Genomic DNA, 19,698 nt, shown 5'->3' with positions numbered 1-19,698 from the left:
TTCTGAAAGGTCACATCATATTCTTAGCCTTTTTCTGGGCCCTATGTGCACTTCAAGCCTGCTAACCAGTGGTAAAATGATTGTGCCCCCCCCCCTCTTTCAACATGGATGAATTGCCATATTCCTAATTTGTATAGCCAACTTACGTTGAGGTTCCTAGTATATTGTATAAAATGTACCCAGGGCCTGTAAGTTAAATGTCACTATTGGACTGCAGCACTTATTGTGCCATCCACTACAGTGGCAGTACAAACATGGCTTCAGGCTTACCCTGTAGCCTGACTGTAAGAGTTTGAAAACTGTAATTCAACCTATCTAAAAAAAGCTTTTGACAAGTCAACATCTTTCTTTTTAATATTAATAAGTCATCATTGTTAGAACTGGCATCTTCGGTGTGATTTCCCTTGTCTTTTTGCCTCTGACCTACTGTTTTTTTGACTCTGTGCTGCATTTAGTTTTTGCTGGTTATAGGACGCTGGGGACTTTGCCAGTGCTGACCAGTGCGCAAGTGTTTACTGTGTAAATTGTATTGGTGATTGGTTTATTCATGATTGGTATATTTTGTTTACTAGTTAGTCCCTAGTAAAGTGCACCAGGTGAGCCCAGGGCCAGAAGAAAATCAGAGGCAACTAGCGGGCTTGCAGAACTGATTGTGCCACCCACATGAGTTGCTCTGAAAATATGTCTCAGACGTGCCACTGCAGAGCCAGACAATCAAATGCTAGTGATTGGTTTATTCATGATTGGCATATTTGATTTACTTGTTAGTCCCTAGTAAAGTGCACCAGGTGTGCCCAGGGCCAGAAAATCAAATGCTACTAGTGGGCCTGCAGCACTGATTGTGCCACCTACATGAGTAGCCCTGAAAATACGTCTCAGACCTGCCACTGCAGTGTCTGTGTTTGCAGTTTGAACTGCCATTTCGACCTGACAAGTGCACCCACTTGCCAGGCTCAAAACTTCCCTTTTATACCATGTAAGGCACCTCTAAGGTAAGCCCAAGGCAGGTGCAAGGGCAGGGTGCATTGTATTTAAAAGGTAGGACATGTATTGGTGTGTTTTACATGTCCTAATAGTGAAATACTGCTAATTTCAGTTTTCACTATTTCAAGGGCTATCCCTTCCATACGATAACATGGGAATTTCCTTGAGGTATCTTTTAAGTGTAATTCCTCCTTGGGACCTGATAAAGATTTGGAGTTTGGGGTCTCTGAACTCACAATTAAAAAGTACATATTTTGGTTAAGTTGGTTTTTAAATTGCGTGTTTGAAAATGTCACTTTTAGAAAGTGGACATTTTCTCGCTTAACCATTCTGTGCTTCTGCCTGTCTGTAGAATCCACATCTGGGTTAGGAAGACAGTTGGGCTCTTGTGCATCCACTTTAGACAGTCACACAAAGGGACCTGAGATGTGCCTTGCATATCCTGATAGGCCATCACCGACTGATGGGCCTTCCTGAGCTACAGTGGTGGTAGGAGTTGTCACTGACACTTGAATAGGGCTGTGGCTGTCCTCACACAAAGCTTTCTCCTCCTACCTGTAGTGTGTCTGGAGTCAGGTCAGGGAAAGGCAGGGTCTTGTACACTACAAAGACTTTCCTTTCAAGTTTGCCTGCTTCAAAGGCAGAAAGGTGTATAAGTATTGGACCTCTGACACTGACTTCTGGACTAAAGGACATTCTGCCAGGAAGAAGAGCTGGATGCTGTAGGAGGGACTGACGCTCTGCCTGTTGCTTTGTTGTGCTGGCCTGCTGCTTGCTGCTTCTGTCCTGGGATTGAAAGGACTAGACTTTGCTTTCTACATCCTGCTTCCAAGGTTCTCAAAGGGATTGTGCATGCTTGCTTCCTGTTAAGAAGTCTCAGGGCCATGAAAGACTTCACCAACAGTGCCTGAGCTCTTTTGCTGAGAGTCCTGACTTGCCAAGTGGTGCCAAATCCAGTTACTGGGTCCTTGGAAGTAGAATCTAGTGATCTGGAGAGAAAATCCATGCATCGCTGCTGTGCGGCTGAAGAATCACCACAGCCCGATTCCCGAGCACTCTGTCACCGCAGATTGTGGCACCCTCTCTGACTCCGGTGCAATCCCTGATTTGCGGTTGAAGAATCAACGCATTACCTGCTTTGCAGTTGTGAAATCCCTACAGCGCCTGCTTCCCTACTGCTGCATTGACACATCGCGTCTGGATTTTTTGCAGCATCGTACTTCGAAGCTGTCTCTTCATCAACATTGCCCAGCAGTAAGGAACCAAGGATGCATGTCTGGAGATTGACCCATTAGCTCCTCTTCCAGTAAGGAACCAATGCATCAACTCCCCTGACAGCAAGGAGCCAACGCACTGGGAGTTAGGAGCCAACTCCTCACTTTGTTTTTCTGGTGCCTCACCTCCCCTGCGCCTGATTTTTTCTTTGAATTTTGATGCATCCCAGGTACTTTGTGCAAAAAGTGACGCATCCATAGATTTCTATGGACTACATTTATTTACCTTTGAGAAGTGTCATATTTACTTGTGTATACTGGATTTTAGTTGTTTTGGTCTTGTTTTATTCAGATAAATATTGGCTATTTTTCTAAACTGTTGCAGACTCATTTAGTAGTTTTTCACTGTGTTACTGTGTGTGTATGTACAAATGCTTGACACACTGCCTCTGAGATAAGCCTGACTACTTGTGACAAGCTACAAAGGTGGTGAGCAGGGGTTGTATCCCTTACCCTGAATAGAGTGAGGGACCCTACTTGGGCAGAGTGAAAACCACTGCCAACCAGAGACCCCATTTCTAATAACTCCCATGTAGGCCTTGTAACCCACAAGGAAGGTTGCATGATATTTAAAGGTAGAGCCAGTAGAAATTTAATGTTAAAATGTCCTTACAATGACAAGCACCCAATAGCTATTTTCACTGTGCATGTATAGCTGTCCTATGTGGAAAACCAGCATATAGTTTAAAATACTAATACTGTATCTCAGGAAAGGGGCTAGTTAGAATAATACTTAAGCAACTATTTTTAATATTTATTAAAAATCCAATTCAATGGTGGTCTGATTTCTAATAAATATTAAAGAAATGTACATTTTTGAAAGTTACTTTTCCTGGGGTCCGATTTACAAAAGAAATCTGAGACAAAATCCTAATTTTACGACTTTTGGTATTCACAAAAGGTATTTAGTAGTAGTAAAGTTAGGATTCCTAACTTTACTATTACAAAACTGAGAAAAATCCAAACTTTATAACTTTCGGTATTCACAAAAGGGATTTAGTAGTAGTAAAGTTAGGATTCCTAACTTTACTACTACTAAACTGAGAAAAATCCTAACTTTACGACTTTCGGTATTCACAAAAGGGGGTTAGTAGTAGTAAAGTTAGGATTTTACGACTTTCAGTATTCACAAAAGGCATTAAGTAGTAGTAAAGTTAGGAATCCTAACATTACTACTTCTAAATCCCTTTTGTGAATACCGAAAGTCGTAACGTTAGGATTTTTCTCAGTTTAGTAGTAGTAAAGTTCGGAATCCTAACTTTAGTACTACTAAATGCCTTTTGTGAATACCGAAAGTCATAAAGTTATGATTTTGTCTCAGATTACTTTTGTGATATCGGGCCCCCTGGAGTCTAATTGAAGTTTGCTCTTAAACCTCTTCCAGCCAGGTATTATGAAAAATGGTGTGAAAGGCTTCACAGGAGCAAAGAATTGGCTGACCTGAGTGGGCAGAGATAACACCTCTGAATGTCACAAAATATGGAGGGTGGGGACTGTGAGCATGTTTTTTGACATTACAGTGTAAACATTTTCCTTGAGTGTTTAACCCCTTCCGTGCTCATGACGGCCCCCGGCCGTCATGAGTCCCAGTGGGCGTGTGCGCACGACAGCCAGGGGCCCTCCGAACCACACCCACTGGTTAGAACCTTAGCACCGTGGCGGAATTCGCGCCGCAGCCAAGGTGTTAATCTATCTGTACAGGTCTGCTGGCTGTACATATAGCACTTTGGGTGTACTTGAAAGACAGAACACAGGATGGCACAACAGCTCTTGCATACCCACTGTCTGGTTGCTGATGAGACTTCTGTCTCTTTGTTTGTTGGCGATACAGTGGCTGCTTCAAGCTGGTGTCAGATGTGGAAGTACACTAAGATAACCATACAACACTCCCCCTAAACACACCCAGTCTCAGAACCCAAGTCTAGTTTGGCCCAACACTTTCATTATCTTGAAAATGTCCAAAGTTGGTATGGTTGGTACCAAAAAAATGTATCCCATGGGTAAGGATGTGCCCAGGTGTCATTCCTACCCAAAAAGCTTGTGCCAGGCATAAATGTGTAGGGGGTAAGAAATAGCTCCGTGTTTGAGCTGGAGAGCTGCAAGAAGTCTCAAAAATACTCGACTGCATTGAATCAGGCAACATATACTATCAAATAACATATAATATCAGCTTAATCCTACAACGACACGGCCCTCCTCACAGTAGATCATAAAGCTGCTGGGCTGATAATTCTTAATTTAATGCAGCTTATCTGCACACAGGGCAGTCTACCTCTTTTTCACTTGGACCACAAGAGCAAGCCTTTATCCTCAGTCCTTCAAGCATTTTCCTGACTCTGTGGGAGAACAACCAAAGTTCCTGTAAGTGATACAGTCCTTTCTCAGCGCTTGGGCAGAGACCTACTATATGAAGTCAAAGTTGAAGTACCTTGCTGACAGACCCTGTGTATATCCACAGAAGAAAAAGTAAAAGGCCCCAACCCCTAAGTAGCTTAATATTAAAAAAGATTGACCAGAATATAGGGTGTCAAGGATTTTATTGCCTATCAAATTTGCAATATTCAGGCAAGGCATCAGGCAAAAGGGGTGGAAAACAAGCCAGTAGAAACTGTAGTCTACCAGCAGATTCACCCAGTGCTAGAACCAGTAAGCTTAGTTTCATTCATTATTTATTTGTGGTTAAATGGTTGATCTCACCAGCTGCCCTTCGTCTTCCAGTCAGTTTATATCTACCTACCCTTGTAACATCCAGACATAGTGGTACAATCGACTGAAAACACATGACAAGAAGGACAGTGTGTTTGAGTCCAGCATTTTTCTCTCACTCTTTCCTTGTTTCTCCCCAGATTCCCAAGGCTAGTGGCATATTGTGTTTTGTCCACCAGCTTGAGTAATCAAGGATGGCGTGGGGTTTTATTGTTTCTTCAGCTCCAGGATCGGACAGTTTATCAGGCCAAAAATTGATCCATCTGAAAATCCCATTCAAATATTGGCTCAAGCTATTACAAAGATACACGAGGAGCTTGAGGGCGCACGTCAGGAATGAGGCATTTTGTTAAATTGATTGATCAAAAGCACTGCTACTTCTGTCAACATTTCACTGAACTTGCCTCGTACTGGTAGCTATGGCAAGTGTTTCTAATACTGCAATACTGCAGAAAATATGAAAAGTAACAAGGGAGTGGAACAAAACGTTCTTGACACTAATAATTTGGTTTTAGCACCCCTGAAAAGTTCGAATGAGAATGCCATACGTTTGAAAGCTATATGGGACAATGTGATCTGGACTTTTAATGTGACCACAACTATTCTCTACTCAGTTCACAGCGTTTTTTGGCAAGTAATATACCACACAATCAGCTTGAGCTGGCCTGGTAGCTCTTAAAACAGTCAGCCATGACCTTTTTTATCCACATAATTTATTATCAGAAGCTGGTATTTGCATGGGCGTAGCTTGGTCAGTAAGACTGGGGGTGTGAGCTGCAGATTTTCTGAAAATCACATTGACATATTATGCTAATTGTTATATGAGAAGCAGCGCATGAGTGGGGCTTAAAGGCAAGTGGAAAGGGAAAGGAGTGCGGATTGTGAGGGGGTACTTAAAACCCAATATTTTGTAAAATAACAATGTTTTAAGACATTTAAAATAAAGACGAGTGTGTTGTCTGAGTGAGTATTCAAAAATCCCAGATTAAATCCAAGAGACCCTTTACCATACCCGACTGAAAGCTCCTGTACTCAATAATTTATTAAGAAATACATTTATTTAGGGGGTGTAACCCTCCAAACACCAGCGCTTAATTTGATCAAGTGGTTTCCGGTGCTCAGCACCAACACTTAATTGTCAACACCGGCACTTATGATAATCTGCAACATGGCGGACGATTACAAGAAACGTTGTTTGTTAATTCAATATAGCTCAATAATGACTATTACCTGCCACCCAAGTAATTCTTATAGCTTTGGGGGCCTGGAATTGTCTGAATTGTCACACTTGGAGGAGTGTGACCGTTAGTAGTTGGTACTGTCATTCGCAGGGCAGGTAAGGGCAACAATAGGAGGTGCAAGCTGGAGTACCCTCCTGACAAGGGCCCTGGCACTTATTTTTCACAAATGAAGCACTGCCAAACACCCTCTTGAAGCTACACCCCTGGGTATTTGAAGCCATGTGAACAGCTGAGTCTCTGGCTGCTGCATTTGACCAGAGATTGAAAGATAATCTGAAGGACACTTTGTCATAGTTAGTGAATCAACCATCCACGTCCACAGTGTTAATTGGTTTAATACTTCAAATAGACACTCAACCTGAAACCGTAGAGCAGTAAACTTTCAAAAGCATGGTCTCTGAAAGAACATGCCAGTGAATGCGTGGATGCTGAAGAAAGACTATCAGTAGAAGAAAAAGAATTCCAAAGGACACTGAAACTCTGTTTCTTTTTATTGCAGAAAAATCGGTTATGTGGTGAAAGCTTGTCCATTGCTTCAAGGAAACAAGACATAGATGACCAAAATGTCGGCTACAGAGCATATTATTTACTACAGGTACAGATCCCTTCTTAAGGCCCGACTGTGGTACATACCTTGGTAGACTCTGGAGCGTCCGGATGTTTTAAGGATATCAGGTTTCAAGCAGAACAACAAATTCCTATCACTGAGAAACTAGTGAAGGTGGTAATTAAAGAATCAATTGAACTGCGCTCACATTGGAAGCAGTCTGCCACAAGACTCTTCAGTTGCCTATGGCAACCCAGGTCAGACTAGTGGAAATTATTTATGTTGACCTCACTGACGCCAATGGTCTTGGCCTCACCTTGTTGAGGCGCCATAAGCCCCAAATCAATTGGAACACTCAAGAAATATAATTTAATTAGTTATACTGTGCTGAGCAAAGCTTTATAAAATCATCAACAGAGAAAACACAGCCCTTGACTTGTTTTAATTTAGTACATACTCATGAGGGGTATTGGACCTGGCCCTCTCAGCAGGGTAATCCCAAACATTTTGCCTTCACCCCTCCTGTTCTGCTGAGTTTGTTTTTGTTGGCTTTAGCATTCTGTTGGGAGGATTTACAAGTCCCTTGCAAGACTTTTGCATCGCTGTTGCGTCACTTTTGTGACGTAGCCTCAGCGTAAATGTTGCAACCCATTTACACCGTGACGCATCTAGGGAGAAGCGTCATGTTGTAAAGACCTGCATCACATTATACCTGCGTTAAGTATAATGTATGCAGGGAGGGTGTTCCCACGCAAAAAGCCATGTGGAACTGACGCAGTGAAAAGTACAAGATTTCACTGCTTCACTCTACGCCTTTTTTGGGTCTAACTTTTCATGTTTTGTTTGTCCTTCTTTCCAAATCTCTCTGTTTTCCTTTTTATGTGCTCATGGAGAGAGTGATGGACCAAGTGCATTGTGGGAGAAAAAAATATATATCCATGGGTATGTAATACATAGACATGATAATCAATTCCAAATCTCTCTCGTACTATCTCAAACCTAATTATCTATCTATTTCTATCCCTGAACCAGTTGCTCTGAGCTACAGCTTAGTGCTCCCCCCCTTCCCAAATCTATTCCAGCCTGGCCTGAGGCCCTCCACTGCCCTCTCTGACACCTCCAACAATTGCCAATACAAATCACACTCTTATGTTAAGTTTACCTGACATGATTTCTGTTCCCTTGTTTGCTCACACTGCAATATGTATATTTTTGCACTGTGTTCTTGGAGTTTTGTGCTTATGTGCCAATTCTATTTTCTATATGGTTACCCATGTTTGGACTGTGTCCCCATTTGGGTTTTTGATAGTGATGGCGCTTTCTAACATAAATAAAGGCCCCCCAAAAATGACTCGGGCAGAAGAAGCTTGTTTCTAAGGCATAACCCTGGGATGTGCGTCTGCTTTCTGTCTTCGCCTGCCAATAAGCTTTGGTACCAGCAAATACACTTCATCTGTTCCAGGAGCCCTGTTGTCTGTATTTTCTTTGCGTCACTTCGAGGAGGATTGGAAAAGTTGTTCCCTAACATACATTGTCAGACAAGTCTCAGCTGTGATCTTCTGTCCTATCTTTATCAAAAGGAGGGAGAGTGATCAATTGATCAACGGACACTAGTTACCACTTTTGAGGGTGGAAGGTCCAGTTACAGCATGTGCCCGTAATTAGTATATCGGATTCAACAAGAGAGGTACTGAACTGTTCCTACAAGGAGGGAGAGGTTAAGTAAAAACTAGCGTGACCGGAGGTGTAAATATTACACCTTGGGGCATCCATTTTGTTGGATGTATTTGCCTCACACACCCCGAAGGATGTCATGCTTCATCATCGGCGGTTGCTCCTCGTCGGGGGGGCGGTGCAATCCCCGACGGGCACACCTCAAAGAGGGGCACTTTGGCGGAGATCTTTTGTATCCAACTGCCCTATGGTGAAGTGCGGGTGTGTGGGCGAGAGAGCAGGTGAGCCTAGTGTGATAGTTAAAATGCAGCAAGGGGTGCCGGAAAATATTTTATTCTGGTGGTCCCCCTACTACAATTAAAATCGTGAAAACGAGCTCGCTTGGTGTCACCTCGTTAGGTAGAGTGACCCTTGTCGAGCTAAGAAGAACAAATGGTCAACATGTTTCTCGCAATTGGGTAAATCTCCTGCGATTCATCAGGACCTTAAAGAAGTGAAAAATTATAATGAAGGAACTCAATAACATGCCAGTGTCATGTATCAGCCCGTGACCGCGCGGGGACACCTACCCATCTCTGCCGAGTCACGGGCTGATTAAGCTAAATCTGAAGGCTTAACCCCGATGCACTGACCCGCCGACCACTCATGTGGCTCATAGACCTTGACCATTAGGCATAGGAGTTTCCACAGAGGTAAAAAATACCCACACCACATACATGACACTGGCATGTTATTGAGTTCCTTCATTATAATTTTTCACTTCTTTAAGGTCCTGATGAATCGCAGGAGATTTACCCAATTGCGAGAAACATGTTGACCATTTGTTCTTCTTAGCTCGACAAGGGTCACTCTACCTAACGAGGTGACACCAAGCGAGCTCGTTTTCACGATTTTAATTGTAGTAGGGGGACCACCAGAATAAAATATTTTCCGGCACCCCTTGCTGCATTTTAACTATCACACTAGGCTCACCTGCTCTCTCGCCCACACACCCGCACTTCACCATAGGGCAGTTGGATACAAAAGATCTCCGCCAAAGTGCCCCTCTTTGAGGTGTGCCCGTCGGGGATTGCACCGCCCCCCCGACGAGGAGCAACCGCCGATGATGAAGCATGACATCCTTCGGGGTGTGTGAGGCAAATACATCCAACAAAATGGATGCCCCAAGGTGTAATATTTACACCTCCGGTCACGCTAGTTTTTACTTAACCTCCCCCTCCTTGTAGGAACAGTTCAGTACCTCTCTTGTTGAATCTTCTGTTCTATGCAACACAAAAAGATGATGGAAAGAATGTTGAACATTGTCAAACATTTACCCCCAATCACAGATCTGAGTTTAATCCATCGTTATTTTGCTCACCATGCCGTTCCAGTTTGGACCCAGCCATATGTAAATCAGCCTTGACCCTGTTCCCCATGGGAACAGTCCAGCCTGAACTGTCAGGCCAGGCCCTCGCTTGACTGAAAAACAAGCATCCTGGGACCGGTTCACCCCATGTCAGCCAGGCTAGTTGGAAACTGGTGGCGTAGCGACCACGGGACCCTCGTCTGGACAAAGTTTCAGCACTCCGTCCATCTTTCTGTTGTGTTTGCTATATTCACCCTAATTGGCCTAGGGTCTGTGACTGAGGATGAGTGGTTGAAGACTGTCAGCATTCTGTCCACAATCCTGCTGTGTTTGCTATCCTCTGTATCATCACATCCTTCTCAGGACCAATGGATTGAACAAGAGCCCCTGAGAAGATCGCTTCAGAATGGCCTTTTGTATTAAGGCGAACCCTTGTCACTGCTGTGTAAATCAATTCACTCCAAAGCTGTAAAGATTTATGATGATTCTCCACAGTAGGACATTTCGGTCAGTAGAGGATAGTGAAAATAACCACAAGAGATTTTTGGTGGCCTTGAATAAAGTCCTTCGTCAAAGAATATATTGAAATACGCACAATATGTGGCACGGCCAAAGCATTATATATGCCGGCTGGAGACCTGCAACCTCTCCCATCCGCCAGCATTCATGCATCATGATCTCTATCGACTTCATAGTTGATTTACCTACCTTTCAGGTTATGCCACTGTAATGGTGGTTATAGACGTTTTCACAAAGATGGGACATGTTATTCCATTTAAAAAAATACTTCCAACAACATTAGAATTGGCTGGGAATTGTATTATCCGTGTTTTCCGCCTCCATGCTCTGCTTGAGATCATCATTAAAGACAAAGGAACATAATTCACCTCTCTACTTTGGACAGAATTATTGAAAGTGTTGGTGTCAAGCACTTTAAGTTAGCCAGTTGCCTTCTGCAAACCAACGGAAAGACAGAAAGACTGAGTCAGTTATTGGAGCAATATCTTCCATTTTTTCTCATGGATCACCCAAGTGCCTGGTATCAATGAATTGCATTACATGAATTTGTATACAGTAACTTGTTGCACTCATCTTTGAGAAGATGTGCTTTCTCCTATACCTTTCTCCTGCACCTATGATTACCATCCACAGATTTTTCCACAGAAGGTCTCCACTTTAACTGTTCCCTTTTTCACCACTCTATTACAGGGACAGAGGGACAGATTTACAAACATTTTGTGCTGTGTTTGCATCACAAAAATAATGCAAACCAGTACAGAACAATAATTTTGTTATGTACTTTTAAGTGCAAAACAGTTTTTTTGCTGGAACGTTTCCTAAAAATAGCGCAAATCAGAGCAAAACACTGCTTTTTTGTTACATAGTGTTATGGGGGCATTACATGGGTGGGACAAGGGCATTCCCCTGCCACCACCCCTGCTTTTTGATGCAAAGCCTATCTGCCAAAATGTTAGACAGAGTTTTGAGTCAAAAATATATGCCACTTAAAAGCAGGCATAAAAAGGAGAAGTATTTTCATTTTTCCTTTCTTTTCTGACTTTACATGTGTGCTGAGCTACACAGCACATGTACAAAGTAGGAAAAGTTTTAAAATGTATCTCGGGATAGTATTTTGTACTGGAAGGGTACCCTTCTGTACAAAACCTATGCTAGACTCTTGCACTATGGTGCAAAGGTGTGTGCGTGGAACTCAGCAGCAAAGGTCTGTGCTAGGGAGAGGGGAGGAGAGGACCATATATTTGTAGATAAGCACTCTCGTTCTCTCTCCTTCTCTCGCAGCGTAGTTCATTATTTCGGCTGCTGTACTGTGTTGCATGAGAATTTAGTAAATCTGGCCCAGAATGTCATACAGAAAGCAACTGAAAAACATTTGTTACAGGCTAATGCAGTGTACAAAAGCTTTGCTGAGAGGCAATATAGAAAGGCAACAGATTATCAGAAAGGTGACATATTTTAGTTGGAAAATGGGAATTGGGGTTAGCATTCCCTTGCCATTAGCTCATACATCCTGCATTCCCTGTGTCACAAGTTATGCCTGCAATCAGTTACACAGTCAGTACTGAGTCATCAGAATGTGAAGTTGAAGGGCTCATTTATTCTCATATCTTCTGAGGCCATTTATAATATCTCAAAGCCTGGAAGGTTTATAATGTATCAAAACATCATGTGAGCCAGCAGACTTTGTTCATGCTCGTTTGAGGGGGTTTCATAGCTCGGCATGGATTGAAACATGGGCCCAACTCTGTTTCGTGGGGAAGGAGGCTTTCTTCACAGGGAGCAGTGCAAGGGTTCAGGCCCGACAACGGGCACATGAGTGCAGGAGACACTGGTAAACGAGCCAGTGGAAACTTAAAAGGGCTGTAACATTAGACAGCTAACCTCAGTGTAGACTTGCACTTATTCATTTCCTGTATTAGTGGTCGTTTCAGTACGAACAATGGTAGAGCTCTATTTAAGTCTCTTTCTGAGATTATGGCCCATATGTACGTAAATTTCCATTTTGCGATTCCCAAATAGCAAATCCTTAGAAGTTGTTTTTTTGTAATCGCAAACAAAGGAATGTATGTAATTCTGAGTAGCAATCCCTATTAGGAAATTGCAAATTAGGAAATCGCTAAATTGCAATTTCCTAATAGGAAATCGCACAATATACAAATATGGGCCTATAATTGCCAAAGACTACTCTGAAAAGCCAATAACATGTCACTTCATCAGGGTCAGACCAGGACAAAGAATTGCCTTGTGCACCACCATAACAAAGGTCCTAATTAGCGAACCACATAGTGGCCGCAATTGCAAATCAGGCCAGTCTAGAACTTACTTGTAATGATACACTGTAAGGTTATCATGCAAGGTATGGGAGATAGCACTCATTTGTGTATGCTGCAGGCAATGCATGTGGTAACATCATGTACTTCAACATTTAAAACAAGCATTGTCAATGCCAATTATTATTATTATATAATCTTTATTTCGACATATGACCGTCATAAAAGAAACACAGTAAAATACAACTTTAAGAATGTTAAAACATCAATTGCTATGAGGAAAAAAAAGAAATATACACACATTATCCAACATCATGGGATGGGCGTATCCCTTAAGCTATCCCTTTAATACAACAGGAGCTCATTACCCCCTACCAGATTACACCACTCAAAATAGTTCATTATTCCAGACATTTCCTCCTGATGTTCCACATTGAAGCCAAAAATTTCGTGACCCCAAAAACAATACATGGCGACAAGTCAGTTTTTAATATTCGGTATGATTGGTGGTACTGCCTAATGCCCAGATTTTTACAGATGGGAATAATCCACTTCTTCCTAGGGGTCATATAGGAGGGGCAGAAGAAGACCATGTGTACGTCCGACTCTAGTTCGGCATCGCACACTGGACAGTCTGCAGGGGCGTCATGGTACCATCGTGCTGTTAGACCTCTGAGCGGTAGGGAGTCACATCTCCATTGGAGGTATAACTTCCTGTGGGCGCTCGGGCTGATTATGTCCAAGACAGGCTCAAATTTGTAATTATCCTTTTGCTCAAGGAATGACATAGTTAATGACCCTATTTTGGGGTTAGATTGGTAATCAGACACATTTTTGTGATAATATGTTTTCACCAATTCCCGCCGGGGTAGCCCACTACACGCTTCTGCAGGGTTCCTCCAAGCTTGGGGATACCCCAATCTATCTAACTCTTGCCTGATATGTTTTAACCATGGGATATTCCAGATGTTTGGCAACTGTAGGAGTTCAGTCAATTCATTCCTATAACTGGCCAATTCGGGAGTCGCCCATAGTCGTCTCCAGAAGGTAAGAGGTTTTAGACCTAGTTCCTCCTTTATTGATCTGAGTCCCAAATCTAATCTAGTGGGGAGAAGGGGCGTGCCGGGTGGTAGAGATAGCAGCTGCCTAATAAACCTGTTTTCAGTTGTGATAATGTCTGGGTGGCAGCAGTGTCCCCATAACTCGCCCCCATAGATCACCGCACCCCGTGCCTGCAACTTAAAAATTTCAAGAGGAGGAGATACAGGTTTAAAGGTAGTTTGTTTAAGGAGTTTAAAAATCCCGCCTATTTTTTGGGAAAGCTTTAGTTGGGATTTGGTCTGGTGGTGTACCCAGGTCATATCCTCGTTCAGAGTTAGGCCCAGGTATTCGAATGTTGAGACTCTCTCCAGGCAGACACCTTCTATGATAGGGTTAGGGCGAGACGTTCTTGGTGGGTTGAAGATCATATACTTTGTTTTGGATTTGTTTATTTCCAGGCCCCTGTCATGGCAGAAGGCAACAAAGGCATCCAGGACTCTCTGTATACCCATTGGTGTCTTTGCGAGCAGCAAGGTATCATCTGCGAACATAATCGCAGAGATACCTGTTCCCGCCAACCTAGGAGCGTCCCTATTGGGGACCCTGTTCAGGTAGTCAATCACCCCGTTTACAAAGAGGCAAAACAGGGTCGGTGCTAACACACAACCCTGCCTTACCCCTCTGCCAACGGGGAAGCTTGCCGACAGAGCCCCTTGCCTCCCACATCTTACCCGTGCAAAATTCTGTGAGTGGAGGCGAATTAGAATGTTTAAAAGGGGCGGGGGTATACCTAAATCCCTTAGTACGCTCCAAAGTTTCCCCCCTGGGACCAAGTCAAAGGCCGCACGGAGTTCAACAAAAACAGTATGCAGTGATCCCCCCTTTATTTTGACCGTTTTCCAGAACAGCATCTTTAATCTAAAAATCTGGTCGACTGTGGATTCCTTCTTTCGGAAGCCTGCCTGGTAAACACTCAAGATTTCTGAATCTTCTACCCATTCTAAAAGGTGGTCCAGGATCAACCTTGAAAAGAGTTTCTGCGAGACATCTATAAGGCTGATAGGCCTATAATTCAACGGTAAGAGAGGGGAGCCCTTCTTAAATATTGGCACCAACTCGGCCCCCAGCCAAGTATTGGGAGGAGCCATTCCCCCTAGAATTGCATTAAAGATTTTTGGGAGATAGGGGGCCCATATCTCGGGTTCCTGTTTGTATAAATCCCCCGGTACCTTATCCAGGCCTGCCGCCTTACCCGTAGGGAGGTTTGCTATAGCTGTTCTTACCTCAGTCAAAGAGAATGTGAGCTCAGGCCGGTCACATTCCGGGGAGTATGCCTTTGGAGGTATGTGCCCCGAGGGGTCGTTAGGTGCTTCCTTATAAAGGTTGGCAAAGTGTTGTTCCCAAACCTCGGATGAAATGTTCGGTGTCACTGCTTGTTCAGGCTCCACCGAGCCTGTACTTACAATTTGCCAAGACTTACGGGCATCTTTGACCACCAAAGCTGAGGTTAGATTGGCCCATTTATCAGCTTCCCATTCCTCCCTGGCATGGCGTGTAAGGTCCCTGTATATTTGCCTCCTTATTTTTATTAGGGGCCTGCTAGTGTTTTGTTTTAGCGCCTCCAGAAGCTCCCTTTTTGCCTGTCTGCACGTCTTATTGTACCAGGATGGCTTCCTGTAGTGCCCAACCTTTGTTACACCGACGGGATTTAAGGTTTCTTTTATGGCACTAACTAATGCTTTATGCAAGATGCCTAGTTTTAAATGGAAGTCACCCGGGGGGTGCTCCGGGGCAAGTGCGGCGATGCCCTCAAGTGCTGGGATAATTTGGATATACATTTTGGCCAATTCGGTTGAGTTTTTGGCCAGCTTGTCCCATCTTATCCTGCGTCTGTTACTGGACAGTGTGGCTGTATTTAAGTTGTCACGTTCAGGTGGAGGCACCTCACCAGCTCCAGGGATCCTAAGAACTAACGTCAATGGGTCATGGTCGCTCTCCTCCCTCTGTATGATCTTAAAGTCTACAATTCTTTTCCACTCCCTGCATTCAATAAACATGTAGTCTAGGCGTGCCCTCCTTCCTGACTGGGAAAAAGTAAAGGCGGGTGGCACATCTGACTTCACACGCCCATTGCATGCCCTTATCGAGTGGGTCAATGTTAGAGTTGTAATCTGTAAAGCTAATGGGGACCAGACTCTCGCAACGGGTCCAGCTACTTGAGGGATTCCCCAGACATCGTCCTCTTCCTGATTTACTGCGTCTATTAAACCGACCAGGGGTTCGAACTGGGAATTGAGGTCACCTCCCACCACATACATGACTCTCTCCGGGAAGTGGGTTAAAAAGGTGGACAGTTCATCGATAGTTTTCGAATTGACCGAAACACTAACTGGCCTGGAATAAACATTTATAACTCCCAATCTAAAACCATTCGGCCACTCTAAGATCAAGCACTGGACATCATCTGAAAGTGTCTTCAGGGTTTTAACACTGCAACCCAGATGCGTTGCCACCCAAATTGTTAACCCCCCCGAAGGGCGGCCTTTTCCTGCCCATTTAGCAGCAACTGAAAATGACGCAAATCCCGTGCCCATGTTTCTTGGAACATACATATGTCGGCGTGGTCAATGTATGCACCCCAGTCTGGGCAAACTAGTTTATTACAGAGACCCTCTATGTTCCATGAGAGAATTTTAAGTAGCTTACAGTCAGTTGGCGCCCTAAATAAAAGTTTTGGGGAATGATGTATAGAAGTGTTCTCCTGACTGTTAGGCACAGGGATGACTAGAGGGTCTTTGGTACTTATCACCTCCAGTTTAGACTCTGAAATTGTTTTGGAATGGGCTGCCCCAGAACTCCTCTCCTTTCCGTGGTCTTGATTCAGTCAGTCTACCTCTTCAAGACAAGTGTACCTATTGGGGTGCATGTAATTTATTTGCATTGGGAATTGATGTCTTGGGGGCCTATACCTTGTCCCATCAATAGAAAAACCCACCCTAGTCCAGCCTTCATCACCCCCCAAATGCCCATTGTTGTTATTTCTTGGCGAATAAAAAAAGGAAAGCGGTAGCAGATGGATACTAGTAGTTCCCGAGCCCCCTAGCCAATTGGTGATATGTTGGACGATCTGGGAGCTCTTAAAAGTAACCAAGATGCAATCCCCCTTAATCTCCTTTCTGGCATGCCCCACCCATGAAACCCGCCTGACCATTAAGATTTCCCCCCTCAGATTTGGTGGCAATGGTCTGTGGATATTCAGCCAACTAATCACCTTATTTCTAAGGGAGTCAAATAGTTCCGTCGTGTCGGTAGTAAGTTCTGGAACTCCCGCCAGAATTGCAGTGTAAGCAGCAGCTTCTGGCGGGAGGTTGACTGTATGTGATCTAGTCAGAGGCGGAACATTTTGTACGCTTGGGACGTTTGCGTTACTCTGTGATCTTCCTCGCCTTGGGGAGGTGGTTGGTGGTGGCAATTTGGATTTCCGCACTTGTGGTACTGGGGGGGGTTTGTCTTGGGAGTGGGATAGGTACAGAAGTAGAAGGAATAGGACAGGAGGGGGATGGGCTGGGGGAGCAGTTATTAATATGGGTGCGGTAGGAGGGCCTATTGCTAGAGCGGCCACTGGATTTGCGGGAGGATCTAATGCACGGGAACTAGTCCCCTGGGCTTTTAATTCATCCTTCATATCCCCCATAATTGTCTCAATTGCTAATAACCGGTTATCAATACAATCAAGTCTCCTATTCAGAGGTTCTAAAAGTTTCTCCATTACATTAGTAATAAGTAATATAGAATGGTCCCCTTCTGCCCTTGAGTTTTCACCGAAGACAAATGGGACCCCTGTCCCTGGTAGCGACACTTGTGTGTGACATAGTGGGGACATAGAAACATTGGCAGTTAAATGAGGGGATCGTTCCATTGAGTCTGAAGTTACTACTAAATTGTTAGGAGCTTTGTCCACTCTTGCCCTTTTCACCCCCTTAGATTGTCTGAATATTTTCCGTTTCGGAACTGCTCCTTCTTTAGTGCCCCTTGCTTGTCTTGAATTCAATTCAGGTCCTGTTCGTGTAGGCGAAACTGATTTGGGTGATAGATTCAAGGTAGTGCCAGTGGCGGAAAGATGAGAGTCACGCTGGGAGTGTGAAGAAGACCTGAGCTGTAAAAGGACAGACTCAATGGTTTGGTCTATGCTGTCCAGTAGCGATAGATGGGTAGCCTCCAGTGATTCCTGGGAGGGAGTTATTAAAGTTAGTGATGTAGAGAGGCCTATAATTTCAGTGTCAGTAATTGACTGTGCTTCCAAGGTAGTCATAGCGTTACTTGCTGTACAATTAGTTTTAACCAAAAAATTATCCAAAGTACCTTTAGTCATGGCAGACACCGCCGTTGCTTTGCTCCGGGTCTCCCTCGTGGTCATAGTAAAGGATTCCTGAATTACAGGGAGACCAGCAGGACAGCTTAATCCGAGTAGTTTATCCCGCTTAATAAGGCTCAGATGGGTGGCCCGGTCCGGTCTCTCCTGGGCTCGAACGGGCTAAAACGGGCCCTCTCTTGGCCCGGTCTTCGCCTGGCGCCCGCCTGCGCACATCCCGCAATACGCGTCGCGAAGCTTGCTCTTGTGGGTATTGGAGGGGGCGTGGCACCCAGGAGGCGGGATGGGGCGGGAAGAGTCTCCAGGTGCGGCTCCTCAGGACGCCGCAAGCACTCCTGGGACTCGCAGTCCCACTCTCTATTCAGCGCCTCCGACGATACACCCAGCAGGTCCGGGGATGACTTTCAAAGGACACAGGACACCTTGCTGCTCTCACCACAACTACAAGCGGCACACGCGAAGCGGGGGCCGGGAGTCAAGGGTTTGTCCACCCAGGAGGCGGGATGGGGCGGGAAGAGTCTCCAGGTGCAGCTCCTCAGGACGCCGCAAGCACTCCTGGGACTCGCAGTCCCACTCTCTATTCAGCGCCTCCGACGATACACCCAGCAGGTCTGGGGATGACTTTCAAAGGACACAGGACACAGGACGCCTTGCTGCTCCCACCACAACTACAAGCGGCTCCCGCGAAGCGGGGGTCGCGAGTCGCAGTTTTGTCCACCCAGGAGGCGGGATGGGGCGGGAAGAGTCTCCAGGTGCGGCTCCTCAGGACGCCGCAAGCACTCCTGGGACTCGCAGTCCCACTTTCTATTCAGCGCCTCCGACGATACACCCAGCAGGTCCAGGGATGACTTTCAAAGGACACAGGACGCCTTGCTGCTCTCACCACAACTACAAGCGGCACCCGCCAATAGGTCTGGCTTTACAATAATGTAGTATGGCAATGTAATGAATTACGAATAAATACTATGGTAACAAGTATGTATTTTTGTGGAAGTAAAGAACTGTAGAATAATATTTGTCTAGGTTAAAAGGTCAGGTGACATGTGCTGAAGGCCCGTTTGCATGCGTCTGCACCTGGACCGCTTCCAGCACCAGGAACTCTGCCCACTTGCCACCTACAGCTAATCTGCCACCGAACTCCGAGCCCTGGACCCCAGACACCACAACAAATGCTACCTTGCTTCTCCTCGCTCAATGGCAGGGCCGTTCACCTGACACTGGTGTCTTCACCTGCAACTCAGGACCACCCGCCTTCACAGACACCTGCGCCACTCCAATTTTGCCGACTGCAACCCCACGGAACCTCTCCAATGCCTCCTGCTCAACACCCGATCTCTCTAGAAACACACCACCGAAGACTGAGACACCATCACCACCTTCGCCCCTGACGTGATTGCCATCACAGACACCTGGCTCAACCCCTTGTCCAACCCCGACATCACAACACCCAATGGCTACAAGATAGCATACCGAAAATGCACCAACAAACACGGCGGAGGCACACCATCATTCACAAGGAAACAATCCAATGTACCACCACAGAAGACAACATCACCCCGCCCATGGAACACCTCAATTTTAAAATCCACACCAATGACAGAACAACCATAAGATGCATCCTTGCCTGCAGACCCCCAGGACCACGCAAAAGTTTCTGCGATGCCATCACCTACTTCATTGTCCCACTAGTCATCAAGTCCAAGCACTATATCTTCCCCTGAG

The sequence above is a fragment of the Lissotriton helveticus genome, chromosome 2_1 (assembly GCF_964261635.1).
Source record: "Lissotriton helveticus chromosome 2_1, aLisHel1.1, whole genome shotgun sequence".
Lineage (NCBI taxonomy): Eukaryota > Metazoa > Chordata > Amphibia > Caudata > Salamandridae > Lissotriton > Lissotriton helveticus.
This window is presented reverse-complemented; position numbering follows the sequence as displayed.